This window comes from Heptranchias perlo, chromosome 24 (assembly GCF_035084215.1).
Source record: "Heptranchias perlo isolate sHepPer1 chromosome 24, sHepPer1.hap1, whole genome shotgun sequence".
Taxonomy (NCBI): domain Eukaryota; kingdom Metazoa; phylum Chordata; class Chondrichthyes; order Hexanchiformes; family Hexanchidae; genus Heptranchias; species Heptranchias perlo.
In genome coordinates, this window is record NC_090348.1 from 39734107 (window position 1) to 39756680 (window position 22574).

At 45.8% G+C, this 22574-nt stretch overlaps 1 protein-coding gene across 10 annotated transcripts in view; it reads left to right on the forward strand.

The window, feature by feature from the left end:
• celf2 (cugbp, Elav-like family member 2) overlaps nt 1-22574 on the forward strand; it is a 472545-nt gene that overhangs the window by 233991 nt on the left and 215980 nt on the right. The window contains exon 1 of one of the 10 annotated variants that reach the window (XM_068005131.1): nt 14852-14916. The exons of the other annotated variants lie outside the window; for them this stretch is intronic. The gene's annotated coding sequence lies outside the window, so the exon portion shown is untranslated. Of the gene's footprint in view, nt 1-14851; nt 14917-22574 lie in introns of those variants that run through there. 10 annotated transcript variants of the gene reach the window in all.

A 22574-nucleotide genomic window follows, 5' to 3' on the forward strand; every position in this document is an offset into this window, starting at 1 on the left:
ATTGAAAGATAGAGTCAAGGATTGTCCTTGGCAAGAAGAGTAGGGAGTTCTCCTGGTGTTCTGACCAAAATTACGCCATCTATTAATAAACAGATTAACTAGTTCATCTCGTCGTTGTTTGTAGGAATTTGCTGTGTGCAAAATGATGGGTGAGCAAATGCAGCACAAGGGTTATTCATTGTATTTGAAATGCTTTGAGACTTGATAAGGTGATACTTAAATGCCAGTTTTTCATTCTTCCTCCTTTAAGGAGAGTGAAGTTGAGGTTTATAGGGTGACACTTGTATTCACTGACAATGCAGTAGAGAAATTGTCCAATGCAGCTCTCCTTTTGAAGTACATTTTTTTCCCCCTGTTGTACATCCAATGCCAGAATGTGGTGTAGCCAGAGGCAGCTGTACCAAATACAGATATCTCTCAATTTAGACCCTGAGAGTTGTTGGAAGCATAGTAAGACTTGGAGAAATTGCACTGGTCAGGTTAAGTGGCCAAGTTATAGATTTCCCATGGCTTAACGCATGCTCTGCAAACCCTTGTTAAGTAGTCTTGGTTACTTTCTGCATACAGGTGACAACACTGACGAGTTCCACAGTAAAATGATGTGGTGAAGCTGACTTTTGTGATTGATCCAGACTGTTGAGGCACAGCTGCAGAAGGTCTTGTGGTTCTTGGCACAATCTGACTTAAGCACTAAGAACTCCCGTGGTGCTGATCTCGTCACAGCCTTGTCGAGGACTGACAGTCTGGTTGCAACCCTCTAATGCTGTGGAGAGTGGATTTTCATTGTCATCCAGTCTGAATGGCTTTGGACTGTACCGAGTCCAGGAGCAGGAAATGTATTTTCTTGCTACCTGCCAAACAAGACCACAAAATTCTACCACAGGCTTTGTAAAATGTTGATATCACTGACATTGGCAAGTAGGGTCAACTTTCTTACTACAACTTGCTGTTTATCTACATGCCCACAATAATGATGGAAGTTTCTTCACCAACTGGAATTGGCAAGTTTAAGTCCTGGCATTTCACATTCTCAACCTCAGTTGAATGTTTAAGCAAAAGACTGGGATTTATATAGCAGCTCATCACATCTCTCGGGATATCCCAGAGCACTCGCATCCAAAGCATTATATTTTGAAGTGTAGCCACTGTTACGTGGGTAACTGTGACAACTGATTTGTGCACAGCACATTCCACAAACAGCAAATGAGATGAATACCTAATTAAAGCAAAATACTATGGATGTTGGAAATCTGGAATAGAAATAAAAACTGCTGGAAACACTCAGCAGGTCAGGCAGCATCTGTGGAGGGAGAGAGAGAGAGAGAGAGAGCGTTAACATTTCAGGTCGATGAACTTTCAATAGAACCGGAAGGTATTAGAGATGAGCAGTTTTTAAACAAAAACAGAGCCAGGGAACAGGAGGCAAGCAAAGAACAAAAGTCTCTGACCGGGTGGAGGGCAGGAGTGATTAAATGATAAGAGTGCAAGGCCAACGGAGATGATAATAAGACAAGTATTGAAACAAAAAATGGGTCTAGAGGTGGTGTAAATAGTTACAGCAGAATAGCAACTGTTTGTTTAGTGGTGGTTGAGGGAGAATTGTTGGCTAGCAAGGCAACAGGAAATCTTCCTGCTTTTGTCTGAATAATGTTTCAACATCTACCTGAACTACCCAAGCAGGCAGATGGGGCCTCGGTGTAATGTTTAAACTGACAGACAGTTCTTGAGACAATGCAGCACTCCATCAGTACTGCATTGAAGTGTTAGCCTGGATCATGGGGATCATTTTGCTCACCTAACAGGGAGCCTCACCCAGCGTGGAATCTTGCCCAGCAAATTTGAGTGTGTACTGTGCATGGTGCTCTGACCATTAATACCAGCACCATTGTAGAGGGCAGAAAGGTTATTTCCTCCCAGTCTTTGCCAGGGTCACTCGATAATCTACTGCTGAAGATATGCAGGAGTGATCTTGGATGTTCAACCTCCATCCTTGGCCAAGAATAGTACCTTGCCAATTGTCCTAGTGTGCTGTGGTGTCAGCCTCTGTGCCACTATACAATTATTAGAGGTTAGTTTTATGCATTTACAGTGTTATCATTGGCAGACTGTAGAATTGGCAGTACTGTATAAACAGCTGGAATAAGTAGAGCTGAGAGACATTAATACAGCAGTAACATCACCAATACAGGGTGAGTCTGTTATTTGTTTAAGACATTCTGTACCGATTAGTTGTCAATTCAAGTCAAACACAGCAGTTCACTCTTTTTTCCAGTATTCTCACCATCCCCATCCCTTCTGAAGGTGTTGGAACTCTATTGCAGTGAGTGAATCATGGGGAGCATTTGCCCTCTACTGCCTCACCTAAGTGGCCATTATTCATGTATGCGCCTTAATAGTGAATGCTGACAAGCTATTTGGACTAACCCGATCGTACTACACCTAATGTGCGCCCACACGCCCTTCCAGCAGAGGTCACTGGATAGTGATCGGGAGCCAGAACCCAGTTTACTTTTCCCATCTGTAGCACAGATGATCAACTCCAGTGTTCCCACTGTTGCCCTAATCAACTAATCCAACATATTCAGGATTGAACCTGGAATCATACAGATCAGTAAAGTCCTGAGATGCCAATTTCCTTAAGAATCTTTCGGGTGGGGGAATAGAGAAAGGAAGATAAGACCATGCTCAAATGATTTATAAGAATAAGACAGAAGAGGTAGATTGGTGAGAGGGAGAGAGTATAGTAAAGTTCAGACAAACAGCTCTGGATACTGGGACGTCCTTTGGGTGACGATGTTTTTGCAAATTCCAAATCTCACTGTGAAATTTTGTTTTATGAACAAATAGTAATATAAACTCTGCTTAACAGGTTATGGCCCCTGTACTGCTACAGCCATTAAAACCAATATCAATTGTCTCATTCTAATGAAACAGTCATTTACAACCGCTAATGACTTCAAGAAAGTATAGTGATAATTTAAAAGAAAGTACTGTGTAGGATATGATTTGATAACACAATTGCTTAAGTGCATTCTTTTGAAATGTATCCCAGCCAAGCCGGGAGCAAAGTAATTCTTACTGTTGAGTACATGAACATTTTTAAGTTCATCAAGTTGCACTGTTAGCTCAAAATGGTCTTTTAGAGGAACACAGGAACAGGAGTAGGCCATGCCTACCAGAGGTTTCATTGAGTCTAAAAGGATAAAATTACATTGAAACAGCACACAGCGATTAACAACCTCTTCCATGAATCCCTCTCATCTTCACTACAGCCTTGCCATCATATTCTAGTGTAGCTGGATTTGACCAAGCTGGACCTGTCTGGTGCAGTTTGTAGTGAGGCCTGCTGTAAATCAGCTGGCATTGCAGACATGTTACGAAGTGACTGACCCCCACCCAAAATCCCGGGCTGTAACTATATGTGGACAAGACCGCACTTGGCCATCCACCCTCCCCTTCCCCCCCGCCCCCCCCCCCCCCCCCCCCCCTCCCAAAGGTCAAGTAACCTGTCAACACCCACTGTCAAGGTTCCTATATGAGCAGTAACCAAACCATTTTGGGCAAGTTACAGGAGGGTGACTGGGGTTCATGAAACTCTACCCAGACAAGCAGAAGTCCACAACCTTCAGTAGAGGAGTCGACTGGAAGATTTGTGGGCAGTGAGTAACTGAGCCGTTCAGACCAGGACTATTGCTCCCTGAACTGAATTCTCTGCTTGTGGGAAGTATTATAATTGGCTTTAAGGTACCTAGGCTAAGAAGGGAAAAATTTGCCAGGGCTCCTCCTCGGGATTGCTATTCAGTAATTCCTACTTGGACAGCATGTGTCTGGGAGCCAAGAGAGGACTGGATCAGACAAACACCCAGCCAACACTCACTATCTCGCTGCACACATGTAGGATAGCTCACCACCTGTGGAGCCAAAACCCAACAAGAGTCAATGGGGATCCTCTCTGTCTGTCTCACTCACACATATCCTGGCTCCATTCACTACAGAGAACTTGAAATCTGTAACCAAATTGCTGAGAAAATTCACAGTTTCCAGTGACTTGACCTTGGCAACACTGATTTACATCTGATGGTATCTTCTGAATAGTGTAATAAAAATGTCACATTGTACACCGTTCTTTAAGTCACAGTTCTTTGAAATGTAAACTCAACTTCATTATCGTGACATAACTATTTGTTCAGCATAAAGAATTATTTCTGTCTCTTGTAGCTATCGCTCACTGTTGGCATTGCTCTTGTCATTTAAAGTCCATCCCTCACATCAGTTGTAAAGCCAGGGCAGAAAAATAAATGTGATTCTTTACTCAGTGGGTATTAGAATGTGTTTTTTAATTGGCCTTCCATTAATTCAGTGAGCATTTCTGCTGTTAAATTAGGATTCCACTGACTGGCAGCAGACCTGTTGGCCCAGGCATCTCCAAGTCAGCCACTGGTCTAAGGAAACAAGATCTAACATCATAAACACCGGGAGTGGAGATTGAGCTTCTGGAATCCAACTTAAGAGACCAAAGTAAAAGGCTGTTTCGGGTACCACAAATAGGGAATTCAGGAGAAACTTCTTTACCCAAAGAGTGGTTAGAATGTGGAACGCGCTACCACAAGGAATAGTTGAGGTGAATAGCATAGACGTGTTTAAGGGGAAGCTAGATAAACGCATGAGGAAGAAAGGAATAGAAGAGTACGCTGATGGGGTTAGATGAAGAGGGGTGGGAGGTGGCTAGTGTGGAGCATAATCACCGGCAGAGACCAGTTGGATCAAATGGCCTGTTTCTGTGCTGTAGACACTATGTAATTCTATCTAAGGTAAAACAAATAAAGTAGTGTTGGACACGTTTTAGCACCAGCATTGTGGCTGAATTTTATCCCTCACTAGCCCTGGGGCACTGAGGCCAATTGTAGCAGCCAGCTATCTCATCACTGAACATGGGACCATCCGGGTTCTGTGTGGTTCAGCTGTGCACTGCATAAGCTCACCCAGCCATCGGGGGAGCTTTGCTTTTTAGTTCTATTAGGGTAGAAATCTTTTCTTTTTTTAAAAAAAAAAGTATATACATACATTTGATTTTGTAAATCAGTAAATAAGAGATGACATACAGTGATGTCATAGATGTCATTACAGGTTGCCATGGGAATATTCCTTTTGCAGCGCATTATGTTGTGTAGTGTTTGTGTATGAAGTATAGATAGCTATTACCATTGAAATCGTCAGTACGTTCTAGTATGCCCACATAAGGATGGAAAATCATGCATCACGAGTGCTCCTAAATCATCTGCTTTCTAAATATGTTTTAATGAGAAACCTGGGTGAAGGGCCACAGTCTACAGTACAGAACATCGTCGAGGTTGAAATGGATGGAGGGCAGACAAGATAAATCAGAAAGTAATGGTTAGGTGCCACCAAGCTTGGGATTTTAAAAGCTTGAGGGTTGTAGGACGAAGGGAAGTCTCATATAAGCCCCCGTTATATGCCATAATTATGGTAATGCCAATTGGCAGATAATTGAGAGTTCCTAAATAATGTTTTTTTATATATATATTGTTTCATGCAAGGCCTTGTATTGTGAAATTTCTGGCAGTGAACTGAATTGCAGATAATCAATGTTCCATTGCCTTATCATTCAATTTAACCTTTTTTATTAACCAGAGATTACAGGCAAACAGTTTTCACTTCAACTAGATACCGTACAAGAATTTAGATCCAGAAATTTTAAAACAATTAAATGGCCTGACCCTATCACATTTAGAAGGAATAGCCTTTGTGCCTATTCTATGTAAATAGAAAATGCTTTCCATCAGTATGTGGGGGGGGGGGGCAAAGGAATCTGACTTGTTGCTGCATAATTAATAAGTCGGCAAAGTGTGAGATTTCAATCAATCACACATCTAGTGACCTTTGTGTTCAGTTGGATGTGGGCTGCGCTAAGCTGTTTGTAACATTCAAAGAATTGTTTACAGTATCAAAGGCATCCTGAAGCCGATCCAGTTCGCCTTTCCTCAGGCCTTATTCTGCATGTGAATAAAATGGAACTTCTGTCGCACACAGTATTTTAAACATGATACACTTACATAGTTTGACTCTCATCTCTGAGCAATTTGCACGATTTGTCCAATGATTTTTGGAGAATGGCATGATTTTTTGGGAAGCTTGCACATTTTCACTTAAAAAAAAAACTTCATATGTTTTTCTTTTAATTTGTTATTCACATTTGTGTAATTTCTTGAATCTAAAATTCAGCATTTTTATTCCAAATATCATCCATAGTCAGACACATAAACAGGGGAGTGTGTGTGTGTTGGGGGGGGGGTCGGGGGGAGCGTGTGTGTGTGTTGGGGGGGGGGGGGGGGGTCGGGGGGAGCGTGTGTGTGTGTTGAGGGGGGGGGGTCGGGGGGGAGTGTGTGTGTGTGTTGGGGGGGGGGGGGGTTCGGGGGAGTGTGTGTGTGTGTGTGTTGGGGGGGGGGGGGTCGGGGGGGAGCGTGTGTGTGTGTTGGGGGGGGGGGGTGGGGGGGGGTGGTCGGGTGGGAGCTGTGTGTGTGTTGAGGGGGGGGGTCGGGGGAATGTGTGTGTGTGTTGGGGGGGGGTCGGGGGGAGTGTGTGTGTGTGTGTGGGGGGGGGGGGTCGGGGGGAGCGTTGTGTGTGTGTTGGGGGGGGGGGGGGTGGGTGGCGAGTGTGTGTGTTGTGTGTTGGGGGGGGGGGGGTCGGGGGGAGTGTGTGTGTGTGTGTTGGGGGGGGGGGGTCGGGGGGAGTGTGTGTGTGTGTGTGTGTGTGTGTTGGGGGGGGTGGGGTGGGGAGTGAGAGAGAGATTGCTGTTCAAGTTCTGGCCACTTTGGTCCTGATTCTCTCTCCAATTCATGGAACCCGCATTTCCTTCTCCCTGTAAAATTAAATAGAGCTTCTTCAGTTGAACCAAACAAGCCAAGTTCACCGAATGGATTGCCAAATTTTTGCGTGAATGGCAAAGGTACGATCAGAAGCACAGCCAAAATAATACTGAAGTGAAGTTTCATGCTTCTTAAGTGTGGGTAATGCACTGAATCATGTTTTAAAAGCCCAGCTGGATGAAGAAACAACTGTCTATCGCGAGTGCCCAGTCTCAGTCCCAACAACTAATTGGTTTACACTCATAACTTGTAGAAGGAGATAAAAGCCAGTGTGAGTCAGTTCTTCAGGCCGGTGATGCCGGCGGTTTTCACTGCACAAAGTTCCAGGATATTTATTGTCTGCTCCGTGGCCTCGCTAAAACTATACACAAGTACATGGAGTGTCAGTGGTCAGATGGAAGCTACCAACTAGGTTTGGTTCTGATTAAGCGGCAGTGCCCAATAGAATTTGCTAACTGTTTTCTCTCTCTTTGGGAATCGCTTGAGACCGTTCCCCTGGTGGCTCGGATGACCCAACATAGATGGGGTGTACAAGGGCTTGTTATGTTGCTGTACCAACAAGCGTATCTCCGATTCTGCCCCCTGGGATAAGGGAGCCAGATTTAGAGGTGTAAACTACAGGAGCCAGCTCACGGACACTGTCTAAACGAGCGTGAAAGCTGCCGACCAGCTAGGAACCAGGTTCAACCCCAGGGTTGTGCTCGGCTGAGATGGTGAGGCAGCAGTTGCAGCGCCAATACTGGCCTCTGTACACCATGGCCAGGAGGAGAAAAATCAGCCGCGACTCCTTTCCCTGATAACCTGTGACATTGGCTGGAAAGCGGCGAGTGTGCACATCAACTAGCGATGGCATCAGACTCCAAACGTGCTGCTCTCCCGTGACAGAAAAGCCTTTATTTCCATTCATTCTTGGGATGTGGGCGTCGCTGGCAAGGCTGGTGTTTATTGCCCATCCCTAATTGCCCTTGAGAAGGTGGTGGTGAGCCGCCGCCTTGAACCGCTGCATTCTGTGTGGTGAAGGTACTCCCACAGTGCTGTTGGGTCGGGAGTTCCAGGATTTTGACCCAGTGACGATGAACGAACGGCGATATATTTCCACGTCAGGATGTTGTGCGACTTGGAGTTGGTAGTGTTCCCATGCACCTGCTGCCCTTGTCCTTCTAGGTGAGAGGTGCTGCCCATGAAGCCTTGGGGAGTTGCTGGCACTCATTGTCTCGGCTCACGCATCAATAATGACCACTTGGGTGAGGTGCAGGAGGGCAGTAAATGCCTATGGAACTGTACCTCAGAAGAGGAGAGGAGGGGAGAAAATTGCATGGGAGAGAGTCTGAATCCTAAATCATTGCTGCAGCATGCTTCTGGAAGCAGTGACCAAAACACACTCACTATTTTGTTTACAATACAGTTGTAACCTTCCAGGGTCACAAATCATCCTCCTTATTAGGGAAAAAAAGAGAGACCATTATCCAGGATTCAGAATATCTAGAGCATGAAAGCCAAAGGGGAAAAACAATACTCATTATGAGAAGTGTCTGACCCAGATACTATGTCATTCAAGAGCTGATGTGGCCCAAAGATAGGATGAAAGTATCATTTCATTGACTGCACTGAACATTTGACGATGTTAATGGACCTATAGAAGCTGATCTTAGGTTGCTGAAATTTCAAGTCACATTTTATTTGAGAATTTCCTGAAAATCCAACTGCTTCTCTACAATTGCTGTAGGATTTTTATAGATTATATTGAATAGGGTATCGGTGTTCAGAATGAAAATTCCCATCCTAAGACACACAGTGGTCCTTTACTGTATTTTTTTTCTAATACTGGGTACAGTTAAGGAGAGGAAAAATCAGCCAGGGTTCTTGCTCCTGATCACTACCCAGAGGCCCCTGATGGAAGAGCGTGTGTTGATGACTGTCACAATTTTCAGGTTTTTCCATAGATACTCTGTCCGGTTCAGTGTCACCAGTCACATCCTCTACAAGCCAGAGTGCACCTTTTATTCCTCAATATGTAGTTAAATGATAGCATGAACCAGCGATTATAACTGAGACACCTCACTCTGAACACTGGCTACTGAAATATTGCATGTGCCACCACAAGCTTTGTCCTCTCCCTCAGGAAGGTGGACTGAAAATTACTCTATTGAGATGAGATACAACTTCAAATCAATAAAACTGGTTTATTCTACATAAAATACATGAATGAATAGAATACAGTTTTCATGTGAGAGGTCAATTTCCAAAATGCTGTTCAGGTATGGAAAATAATAAAGATGCAACTTATTAACTCTATAAAATGTAGGCTCACTCATCTAGCTCAAGCAATTCAAAGCTAACTGGTTCAGATCTTTTTATGCAGGCAACTTCCTGTAGTTTGCTATGACACATCTCACTTGCAGTAACCAGAGAAAGATACTTCTGTGTCACCTGCTTTAAGACTGAGAAGGAGGGAGTCCGTCCACCAAGCTGTCAGGCACAGTTACAGCCTTGAGGTAATGCCCTACCCTTTGTTGTATGAAAAGGTAGATATTTGGGAGCTTCCTAAACTAAGCCCCTGGCTGTGTGAATGGAATGGAACAATGCCTGGCCCCCTCAAGTATCACAGAGTGCTGCCCTCAAAATAGCCTGAAATGTTGGAGATTATACACAAGAATTACCCTTTTGAATAGCTAATTAATGCTTCAAATTGCCATACTAACCAGCCTGGTTTCAGGCTGCTGGCTTATTGTTGGGATAAAATGCTGAATTTAATGTTACAGAAATGTTTTAAGTCAGAAAATCCAGCTCAAGCAACACGGAGAAATTCCAGATCACTACAATATCCCAAATAAAAGGGCATGTGCGTGGATCTAAAAGGTCATGTGTGTGGATTTGGGGTGAGAGCAGAGTGAGGCTGGTTGTAATGCCAAGGCTCACATATGAAGAATGGTCACTGGGTGAGGCGCTCAAGGGCAGCGGAACCGAACTCCGCTTTGGGAGAAAGGACTTGAAAATTGGGGAGTGAAACAAACAGGAAAAACAAGCTCATCTCATCTTTGAAAACATATTTTTCTAATTTCCTTCATGCTTTTTTCTTTCTCTTTTTAATCTGTGGAGAATTGGTTTGACCTGTGTAAAATTACTTTAATGTAGGGCACATAATGGGCTGTAATTTGCAGTGTAATTTGGCTGTTAAAAAAAATCACCTGGACATCTTAATCAAAGGTACTTCCCAGTGTTTCTGCAGACACTGTCGCAAAGTACCCAATTTTTAAAGACTGCTTTTGAAAGGATTTTGCAAATAATAATTTTTTTTTTAATGCAACGCATTAGCCTTTGCGGCTTTTGTCCCGCTTGCACTCCTTTTAACAATTTGATTGAGGGTTCCACAAAAGAATAAATAAAGGAGCTACATCAACTTCAGAAGTTACATTTATACACTTGATTTAAGCAGCCTTTCTGCGTTAATAATTGCCGTGGGAGATGAAATTGTATTAAAAGGAGATAAATACTTATTCAGAGGTTTGAGCAAAGTGGATGTGCCAGAGCAGAAAGTGGTTACTTACAGTCCATCAGAACCAGTATCTGCGATCACTAGAACACTGCGGTGGTGAAAGTGGTCTACGCCAGTAGCACGAAACAGGTTCATAGCAAATCGACAGCCCGTTTTATACCGCGCCTGATTTTCTTTTCCAATGAACTTCCTGCTCTTTTTTGGAATAGTGAATGGGATTTTTGACGTCTGTCGGAGCAGGCCAGTAAGACCTTAGTTTAGCGTCTCATCCAAAGGATGGTACTTCCTAAAGTGTCGGGAACTGTCCCACCAACTAGGAGGCATCGCAGCCAAGCCCGAGCCTGTCCTTACCTGGTGGTATTAACATGCGCTGTCCGGTAGGAGTTACTTGATAGGGATCAGGAGCTGGAGCTGTTTTTTCCTCCCTAACCCAGGGGGCCAATTGTTGTACCCTCTCTGTTGCTCGGGCCGTGATCAACGAACGCAGCATAGATCGGGGATCAAATCTATAAGGCTCAGTATCACATTGGGTAGTGCGTTTACCTGTGGCGCTATCGGTGGAGCCAACACTTACATATTAACTACAACAGGAGCAACAGCTTGCATTTATATAGCGCCTTTAGTGTAGTAAAACGTCCCAAGGCGCTTCACAGGAGCGATTATCAAACAAAATTTGACACCGAGCCGCATGAGATATTGGGCCAGGTGATCAAAAGCTTGGTCAAAGAGGTAGGTTTTTAAGGAGGGTCTTAAAGGAGGAGAGGTGGAGGTTTGGGAGGGAGTTCCACATTCGGAGATGGAATCCGAGCCTGTTTCAAATGCCTTGACTGATGACTTCTCTGAAAGTTACTCAAATCTCTGATCACGGCCAGGGTGGGATGATATCAGTGGGTGACATTAAATGCCCCCCTCCCTCCTGTCCTTTTGAAATAGTGATTTGATTATTCATTTCTACTTCAGCCAATCAAACAGCTGCGATTCGTTGCTGCACAGTTTAAAACTTATATAAGGTGCTTTAGTAATAATACTTAACCAACGAAAGGAGACATATGTTGAAAATAGGCTTTCATCTGCTGTTTAAGTACCCGTTTCACTTGGTACGTTACTGTGTAGTTATGTAGATGTAACTCACATATTTGTTTGAATAAAATCCCTGCTGGATCAGCAGTGGCAAGGTTTAAGGTTTATCTGCCTCTGTAAAGTAAGATAATGTCAACAGTATTCTTCAGTGTGCTTCTGTAGTCGAGCCTTCGCTTGATAGCTTTGAATGAAATCCATCCTGTCTGTACATAAACCTTTCCAACGCTCTCTGACTCATTCCTGCTGCCCTGATGATGATGATGATGATGATGATCTGCTTAGGAGGAAGGGAGGGAGGGTGGTGTATCAAAGCCACATGTCCCTCAGTGGAGCAGAGCCAGAGGATAGGCCATTGTTTGAGAGGAAGGTGAAGTCTCTCATAACTGTGAACTGGTCTGATTCACATGCCGTTTACTTGCAGATGCATCTTCATCCGGGACTTCCTCGACAACTGGGAACAGCCGAGCTAAACCATGTACTGCCTCCAATTACTTCACCTCACCTGTAGGACTAGTATGCTGCCACCCTAGCATTTTTAAAAAAAATAGTCATGTTGCACCTACGTTCCCCACCCGCCTGCCCGCCCCCCCCGCCAAAACCAAACACACAATTTTCTTACTTCGCCAGCAGGCACTGGCTCATATCAGGTCGCCTGTTCATCACCCATTCTTCTTGTACGACCCTAGACTACGAAAGTTGGCAGGTTATTTGATGTCGATGTCATCTGGGCGTATAATGGGCAGCCAATCTAATATCACCTGATGGGTGATATTGGATTGGCTGCCCATTTTACACCCCATCGGCGAAAGTTAAAATAACCCCTGTGGTTCTGTGCAATGCTTTATTCTTGATGTACCACGTTGAGGGGTCTGTTTCATGTCAGCTGCTGTTCAGCCAGGGCCTTAAAGACTAATTCAGCAATTGTTCAGATTCTTCAGTGGGTGCGTTGAGTAATTTGATTACGCTGCATCATTCAGGCCTCATTTTGATAAGGAATAAAAATCAGTCTGATTCACAGTGCCTTGAATAAGTGTGACTCTGAGCCCACTGTTATCTTTCTCTCCCCTCCTTTAACTCGCTCCTTAAAATCTATCTCTTCGACCAAGCTTTTGGTCACCTGCCCTAATATCTCCTTATGTGGATCAGTGTCAAAATTTTGTTTGTTAATACTCCCGTGAAACATCTTTAGACGTCTTACTCCGTTAAAGGTGCTATATAAATGCAAGTTGTTGTTTGCTTTGGGCCCTGCAGAAAGTTAGGATCTGAATGACGTGCTGGTATTAAACAAAAAAGGCCTTATTGCATCTCGTAAAGTTTTACTCTTGTGTAAATATTTCCTGTGTTAAGAATTTAAAGGCTCATTTAAGAGCCAGTACATTTTTGAAACTGTTTTGCAATTTTAAAATAGCCCAATTGTACAGCAATATAAGGAAATAATAAAAATCCAATTAAAGCAGATTCTACTGAGTTTTAGCAGCAGGCACATGAATATTTAATTTCAGAGATGACTGATTTCCCCCTACCTCCCCTGGCCCCAAGAAAGTCAATCTAGTTAACGCTAAACAAAAGAGCTTGTGAGCCATGTGTTTTGGAATTGTTTTTAAGTACATTGGGACATTTTTTTTGTTTCACTCCCAGTTTCCCCCTGCTTCTCCCAGTGGCTCTTTCAACATGTCCCTGCCATAACTTGGAGCTCACCAGAAGAGCTGGAATCCAGCCTAGGACTCTGATGTAGTGGATCCTGGCCTTGTGCGGGGAATCCCCGCCCGGTCCAGGAACGTGGGCGCTCGGAACTTCCACCTGTCCCTTACAAAAAAAGTCAGCGGAGCGCGTTTGTGGGGAGGACCGGGGATCAAGGGACTTCCAACATTGGAGAACTCAAGTCCCCAGCCTCCGAGAGACCAGGCCAGGATCATGGCCCGGACCCTCGAAGAGGACCTGGAATCAAAATCTTTTACATGCAGCTCCCTGGCAAAGAGAGGATTGCGGATGTGTCTGGGGAGGAGTCTGGCTCCGCCCTCCCCACCAACATCCACTCTTCGGCTGCACTTTCCGGCCCCCTCGACGGGCAGGTTTCCCTGGATACTCTTTCTCCCCCGCTACTGGCACGGGTGACCTTTGACCGGGTCAGCATCGGAGGTCCCGGGCAGGCGCGGCTCAACGCTCAGGCCGGGGTGCAGCCCCTTAGGTGGTCGGAGCCCAGGGCTGTTGCCGGGATACAATTCCAAGCGCACCCGCAGCCCTCTGCTGCTTTGCCCAAGTTTCCATTCTTCATGTGTGGAGCCAGATGGGCAGCTCTCCTGTGATCAATGGGGAGCCTGATCCTCTCCTTTCAGCACTTCCCAGCAGGGGTCACTGGGTTGGGTTCAGGAGCAGAAGCCCTAGGGGGAGAGGTGTGTGTGGCTGGGGCGGGAGGCGGGATTTTAACTCTCCGCCCGACAGAAAGCGTGCAGTTGAAAATGCGATACTTTCCGGCCGGGCAGCGGGCAGGTGGGTTGACGTGGGAGGCCCAGCCGTTAAAATCGGTGGGATGGGATTGTCGGCCTCTCTCCCAGCTTTCTGACCTGAAGTTAAAGTCCCCACTCCTGTGTTTTATTTCCCCCTAACTGGTTCAGGGGTGCTGCAGCTGCCTTAACTCCGAGCTGAGCATATTGGGAAGAAGCTCTACTTCACTTTTCAAATAAAAACAGCAACGTGCATTTATAAAGCATCTTTAACATAGTAAAACGTCCCAAGGCGCTACACAGGAGCGATTTATCGGACAAAATTTGACACCGAGCCGCATAAGCCATATTAGGACAGGTGACCAAAAGCTTGGTCAAAGAGGTAGGTTTTAAGGAGCGTCTTAAAGGAGAAGAGAGAGGTTTAGGGAGGGAATTCCAGAGCTTGGGACTTAGGCAGCTGAAGGCACGGCCTCCAGTGGTGGAGCAACGAAAATCGGGAATGCACAAGAGGCAAGAATTGGAGAGACGCAGAGATCTCAGAAGGTTTTATGGCTAGAGGAGGTTACAGAGATAGTGAGGGACGAAGCCATGGAAGGATTTGAAGGCAAGGATGAGAATTTTAAATCTGAGACGTTGCTGGACCTACATGTTTTGTTTGGTGTAAGTTGCTGCTAGTTTACCTTTTTAATCGCTGAAGTTGAATTTTCTACATGGCCACTGTGCACCACTGCTGCCCTGCCTTTTGTGCCTGAGGAGCCAGAAACTAATTGAGTCTGGTGTGAGAATGTTCAGTCGTGCCCTCTGAATCGTTATTCTTACTTTGCGAACAAAAGGAGTAGAGGCCAGAGTGACCCTGATTCTATTCCCGCTCTTCAGGGCTGCTGTGAAAACACAGTAACTGGATGAGGCTTGTCACGGGCTAGAAATAAATAACACGGGCATGAAGTCATAAGCCACTGGGGGATGTTTTACTAACTGCCAAAAGAATCATTCATCTCCGTTTAATCAGGTAAGATTAGTTGTTTTCAATGCAGCCTTCTTTGAGATTTGTGTTATGCCACAAAAAGTCAGTGTTAATTGCTTAATAGTGGCTGTTGAAGCATAGAATTTCCTCTCACCGTTCCAGTGAAGTGAGGAGGGTAAAGACAGATTTATCATTTGATAGATTTCTAATACGTACAGTCTTTCCTGTAGTGCGTATCGTTTCTTGTTTCTGCAGTATTTTTTTTTGCTCATATGTGGCAAATTTGGAGACCAGCAGTACTGCCTGCCCAAAGGTTTTCATAGCCGCAGCTGCTCTGATGTGTTTCAATGCAGTGAAGCTTCTTGTGGACAGTCATGGGGAGAGCCCATGAGGCTGGCAATGTCAAAATCGCGCTCTCCGCCGGCACGCCTGGGCCGCGCGCTCCGCCGGCACGCCTGGGCCGCGCGCTCCGCCGGCACGCCTGGGCCGACCAAAATGGCTGTCATCACGTCAAACATCACATCTGCAATTGAGGGCTGGCTCTGAGCGCAGGGCTGTCATGAAATTTAGAATATAAAATCAGGGAAGTTATGAACACAGCGAGCAACGATTTCCTCTGTTCGCTATTTGTAGCGCAATCATAAACGTGAACAGGACTTCCCTTCAAATAGCAAACAGAAGAAATTCTCATCCCTCTCTCCATCCTGTGATTAAAGCTGAGCTTCACGTCTCAGTGTTGACAAATTCAAGTCCAACCAACAGTTAACTCTCCCAATTAGGTGAGAGAAGATGCAACGGATGGCGACAGAGGCAATAAAGCCCCATTTCTTTACAATGCATCTTCTAATACTTAAGTGAATTATCATGTTACAGCTGAGAAATCATCCAGCGTAACTTTAAAATGGAGTTGAATATACAAGTGTCTAAACTTGGGCTGTCACTGTGCCTAATGTAAACAGCTAAATCAATAAAACATAGTTTTAGAAGTCTTCCAGACTGGTCACAACTTTAAGTATTACATATGTGTATATACATATATGTGTGTATATATATATATAAAATATGTGTGTATGTATTATATGTATATGTTATGGCTGTCCGAGCCATGATAATAAATAACAGGCATCTTAATGCTGAGGAAGCAAGTGGACTGGATAGCCCTGTTGCCTTTGAAAGGGGCGGCTGGGCCTCGTAAGCTCAATATCTTTGCTCAGCAAATAAAACTAGATTGAGTTTAAGGATTTTAAAGCGTTGGGCCAGCAGGGCCACAAACACTAAAGTGACACCTTAAATAATGGCTTGTGAAAACTTATACCCCAGAGAGCCACCAGGAGTGATAACACCCAGGTGCCAATCGTCACGATGGGCACCAGCCCCCTGCTTGGGAAGAGGTGTCGCTGGTCATCACTGACAGCAAAGGAAAATGGCGGCAGCACTTTTATGAGCTCTGCCCTCTTGGGTCCTGACCACGGGCTGAGTTGTCAGCCTGCTGATAAAGGGCAGCCCTCTGCTTCTGCTGTTTGGTGGCACCTGTGGACCATTCCCCGACAAGAGGCCATACCTACCACCCCACCCGCATGTAGCCCTTCAGTTCTGGAGAGCCGGCAAGCTCCACCTCCCAGTGGCAGCAGCCCCAACTGTTCTTCAGGCAACACACTGTAGGTGAGCCAGCTCGATGGGCTGAATGGCCTACTCCTGTTCGTGTCAGCTGTGGCTCAGTTGGTAGCACTCTTGCCTCTGAGTCAGAAGGTTGTGGGTTCAAATCCCACTCCAGAGACTTGAACACATAGGACAGGGCAGTGTCCTAGGCCCAACCATCTTCAGCTGCTTCATCAATGACCTTCCCTCTATCATAAGGTTAGAAATGGGGATGTTCGCTGATGATTGCACAGTGTTCAGTTCCATTCGCAACTCCTCAGATAGTGAAGCAGTCCGAGCCCGCATGCAGCAAGGCCTGGACAACATCCAGGCTTGGGCTCATAAGTGGCAAGTAACGTTCGCGCCAGACAAGTGCCAGGCAATGACCATCTCCAACAAGAGAGAGTCTAACCACCTCCCCTTGACATTCATTGGCATCACCATCGCCAAATCCCCCACCATCAACATCCTGGGGGTCACCAATGACCAGAAACTTAACTGGACCAGCCATATAAATACTGTGGCTACAGGAGCAGGTCAGAGGCTGGGTATTCTGCAGCGAGTGACTCACCTCCTGACTCCCCAAAGCTTTCCACCATCTACAAGGCACAAGTCAGGAGTGTGATGGAATACTCTCCGTTTGCCTGGATGAGTGCAGCTCCAACAACTCTCAAGAAGCTTGACACTATCCAGGACAAAGCAGCCCACTTGATTGGTACCCCATCCACCACCCTAAACATTCACTCCCTTCACCACCGCATCGTGGCTGCAGTGTGTACCATCCACAAGATGCACTGCAGTAACTCGCCAAGGTTTCTTCGACAACACCTCCCAAACCCGCGACCTCTACCACCTAGAAGGACAAGGGCAGCTGGCAGATAAGAACAACACCACCTGCACGTTCCCCCACAAGTCACATGCCTTCCCGACTTGGAAATATATCGCCGTTCCTTCATTGTCACTGGGTCAAAATCCTGGAACTCCCTTCCTAACAGCACTGTGGGAGAACCTTCACCACACGGACTGCAGCGGTTCAAGAAGGCGGCTCACCTCCATCTTTTCCAGGGCAATAAATGCTGGCCTAGCCAGCAACGTCCACATCCCATGAATGAATTTTAAAAAATCCAGGATGCCACTCACAGTGAGGGAGTGCTGCACTGACTGAGGTGCTGTCTTTCAGATGAGACGTTAAACCGAGGCCCCGTATGCGCTTTCAGGTGGACGTAAAAGATCCCATGGCACTATTCGAAGAAGAGCAAGGGCATTCCCCCTGATATCCTGGCCAATATTTACCCCTCAACCAACATCAGTAAAACAGATTATCTGGTAGTTAACACATTGCTGTTTGTGAGAGCTTGCTGTGTGCAAATTGGCTGCTGCGTTTCCTACATTACAAAAGTGATTACGCTTCAAAAGTACTTCATTGGTTGTAAAGCGCTTTGGGACGTCCTGTGGTCGTGAAAAGACGCTATATAAATGCAAGCCTTTTTCTTTCTACGGCTGTCAGATGAGGTTATGAATTATACTCTGATTTGATGGCCTGGTAACTCTCGAGCTTTAACCTAACCTGCCCGGCGGGAATGGGGACGTGTTCAGGGGGGGGTCGGAGGCTTGTTTTACTCCCCGCCTGAAGTCATTGGAGAATCAAATCAGGGCGAGGTGTAAAACGGACGTCCGACTGGTTCCCGGGATAGGTGAAAATGGGGGGCTTCAGTGTCTCGATCTCACGTGAAGGATGCCGATTTAGTGTGAAGTACAGGAGAGGGGTCCTGTAGAGCTCTTCCCCAACATCGGTCAGGAACAGGAGGAGAGGAAAGGCAGATGTTAACAAAAAAAGTACCACGTGAAGGGATTCAAATATAAAATGTGCACTGCAAGTTTAAAAAAAATAAAAATTGGGAAGCAAATCATGTGCAAATGCCATACATAAAGCAGAACACAGGAATATTCTGGAAGGCTGGCCAAGAAATCAAATACAATGTCCTCCAAGAAAGAAGTGGTTCAGCTTTAGTTTCTGGAGGCTTCACACTGACCTCTGGCTGGAGGAAATGAGCTGTGCAGTGATGCTTTTACGACATGTATAGAGGGCAAATATTCAGCCAGTGTTATTCCAGCAGTAAAACAGGCTCATAACAGATGTAGCATGTGTTTCACACACTCCATCATTGGAGCACGTTAGTCGACAGAGCATGTGATTTAAAGAACATTCTACTAATGGTGCCTCGCCTCGCGAGCACGACTCCTCATTCATAACAGGGATCAGTGTAAATGGGACGGAGAGAGTGATAGATTGCCGCACTTCCCTGAGAGGCCCTCTATACTGATCTAATCCTGGGAGCTTATGCTGTTCAATCCGCTCCCTCGCTTGACCAATGCAGATTTGTAGACCTCGTTTTTATCAGGAACTTATCCCAGGCATTATCTGCAGAAACGGCGGGTTGCAGCTCTCAGAATCTGACCAGTTTAAAAGCAGCTTATAGTCCGGGCCGTGTTCCTTTCGCAGGAATAGTGACGGTTTGAGTCCACACCCCGCTCCAGCCTGACATTCAGGGAAGAAATATTTGTATGTTCCTTTTCATATTTTTCGCTTTATTTTTTGACCTCTTCACTGCCCCACCCATTGCCCTCCTGAGGTTCCGAACTCCTTCCTGGGGTACAATTCCATTGGGTTTCCATCTGACTTCTGGTACCTCACCCGAGTGAGCCTTTGCGTTGAGTGTCGGGAAGTTATTTGACCATGGGCAGCATCGTCACCGAGCCCAATCCTGCCCTCGTTCCCCATCCACACAAGTGCTGGTCCAGTGGGGTTCAATCCTTGCTGACTTTCCCCTCTCTAACTCTGGGGTGTTGAGCCCAACGATGTGGCCTTTACTCCTCCCTATCTTTTCTAATCTCCTCCAGCCCTACAACCTCCCCCCACCCCCTTCCCAGAACTCGTCGCTCCTCCCACTCTCTGGCTTCTTGTGCACCCTCCTCCGTTCACCCCAGCCGTAGCCCCAACCCTTGAATTCCTTTCCGAAACCCCTCCACCTCCCTCTCGTCCTTTGACCCTCCTTAAAACCCACCTCTTTGACCAAGCCTTGGGCGCGTGGCGGGCTCTCTTGCGTGCAGTGCTCCCCGCCTGCGTTCCTCTCTGCACTGCACCCGGGCCATCCAATCAATACACGCAGACGCTGGTGCAGGAAAGTCTGGTCCATTTGTTTCTTCTAGTGGTTACATGTCTCAGTTGTAGATACAAGTACTTTCGTTAAACAAACATCCATGTGAGGAATTGCAGCTAATTGTAGTGAGTGATGATGGCAAGAAATTAAGTGGGATTTGCTGTAAATTGAGAAGTGGAAATAAATAGTAGCGTTAGCTAATTTTCGCCTCCTGGCTGCCAGAATCTTTGATGCTGGAGGTGTCGATGCTCCAATTACACAATGTGCTAGAGGTGCTAATGGCTACCCACTTAACATATTGTGTCACCCTACAAATTCCACATGCAGCCAGCTGGGTCCAGCAGTGTGCTCTGGAGACTGAACTCCCAATACAAGGTTCGTTCTCAAGTACGGGTTGCCGTTTCTGGATCGTAAGTTGTCTGTTTTGGATTCTCATCTTGCTCTTAGAGATTGCTTTAGCCCTAATTTATATTGCAGAGCTAGCTCAACGCGCCTGGGTTCTCGTTGCGCTGAATTTGTTGAAGAAACCTGCAGGGTTTGGTTCGGCATCTGCAAAGCAACAGTGCACACTGGTGATAAGGGTACAGTGTGTCACGTTGCTGTTCGTGGGGAGATCTGACAGCATAAAAGGGCAACGCTGCCATTTTGTCTCCAGAGCTGAGGAACAAAACCGACTCTCAAGATGGTGTCCCCTCCCTCCTGAGGCATCTACCAGGCATCACTCGAAGCCCCTTCATGTGTGCCATTGATTTCAGGCATGTGGTACTCCCGTAATTATGAGGGAAGAGGAGATATTGGGACTTTTTTTTAACCAAAGGAGAGAAGGCTAAGAGGAGATTTAATAGAGGTTTAAAACTGATGAAGGGTTTTAATAGAGTGACTTGGGAAAGACCATTTCCTTTGATTGGAAGGTGAGTAACGAGGGGTCATCAATTTAAAATAGTCACAAAAAATTTGAGAGGTTAGGAGAAATATCTTTGTGCAGGGGATTGTTGGAACATGGAACGTTGGCTGTGGTTGAGGCTGAGACCGTTGAATCTTTTAAGAGAAAACTGGATATGTTTGAAGCAGAAGATGCAAGACTATGGGGAGAGAGTATGGCAATGGGATTAGTTTTGGATTGCTCTAGCAAAGAGACGATGGGCCGAACGACCACTTCCTGCGCTGTAAGCTTTATGGTCTTACAGCGCTCTTTAATATAAAGGATGCTACAGCATTGAGACCCAGATTTTCATGGATCTCGCGAGCTACCATCAGTCTCCGCTTACAGCTAAGCAGACAGAGCTGGATCCTTTTATATCGGTGGACAGCGTAAAGAGGCAGGGACGTGTACAAACAGCGTTTTAATCTCTAACTGGTTTTAGCTTTTCCCGCTGTGTTTGCCTTTAAAGAGCGCCAATAGGAAAGATGGAAGGAGTATAAGATAGATGTTTTGTTTCTCCAATTTATGAATCAAGTGTCGCCTTTATAATTTACACCCTACTTGAAGGCCTCTCATAGCTGTGGAATTGCCTTGTTTACGTTGTGAGGAAGATGGCAAGGAACATGCACGGCCGTTTGATAAGTCAGATTGTGACTTTTATTTGTAATAGCTGAATCTTCCCTGTTTGGGGAAGGCCCAAACAGGACTGCAAGTGGAAAGCTGCATCGTGGGCCTGCATTGGCAGGACGGGTCAAGCACTCGGCCAAACCTGTAACCAGAAGGAAAGCTGGCAGGTGGCGGCCAAGCATCCTCTCATTAACTTTACTGTCCTGCCGATGAAATCAGGCCCTCTGCAGGCAACTGCAGCATTAGATTTACTGGTGGGTTCAATGCTCTATCCAGGTACATGGTAAATTAACTGGATCATTGGACTGTTCTCAAACAAAGTCTGAATTCATAGTAAAGTGAGTCAGCTGGCAACTTCTCGAGTCAAACTCTCAAACTTCACATAATTGAAGCTGATTTTTTTTTCTTGAAACTGCAGGGAACTAGTTCTCTATGTAAGGGTCAAAGCCTCTTAAAGGGTGGCATCCAGCTGATGAGATTTGTGACTTGACTTGATCAAGAAAAATTACCTCACAGAAAAAGAAAATGGAAGAGTTGTCTAGTGGGATCTCTATCTCAGTAGCATTGAATGTCTGTTTGACTTTGAGTTTCCAAAAAAGTGCTGGAAGTTCAGTCTATTACTCACTTGATGGTGTCTGTTGGTCTCCACTCTGATCCTCCATTCTTACTCTTTGTGAATTGTCAGATGCATTACCTAATGTCAGAAATGCTTTTAAAAAACACTTATCTTTAGTCCATGAGGCATGGTCGTGAGACACCGATGCATTTTCTTTGTTGAAGAACAGTAAACGGCATTTTAGAAAATCCTGCTCCACCCCCCCCCCCCCCCCATGAGTAAATGCATCACCCAATGCGGTACCGAGCCTATACATCAGCAAGGTCCCAGGTTTGATCTCTGGTCTTTTGGTTAGCGGTTGGGGTGGCGGTGCAGATACTAAAATTGACCTGGATGTCCCTTGGCTTAGGATCCTGTTTGCTATCCAGTATGCGGAAGCTGAGTGAGGGTAAGAGGATCAGAATTGGCTGTAATGGCCTCCAGTCGCATTGCCCATCAACGCTCATTGTCTAGGCGCACATAGAGTGTGCAGCCATTTGGCGCAACTGGTCCATGCCGGCGTTTATCCTCCACAAGAGCCTCCCCCCACCCCTCTTCATCTAACCCTATCAGCATAACCTTCTATTCCTTTCTCCTTCATATGTTTATCTAGCTCCCCCTTAAATGCATCAGTGCTGTTCGCCTCAATTACTCCTTGCGGCAATGAGTTCCACATTCTAACCACTCTCTGGGTAAAGAATAGTCACTTGGGTGAGGTACGGAAGGACAGCGAATACCTGTGGAATTGTACTGTAACAAT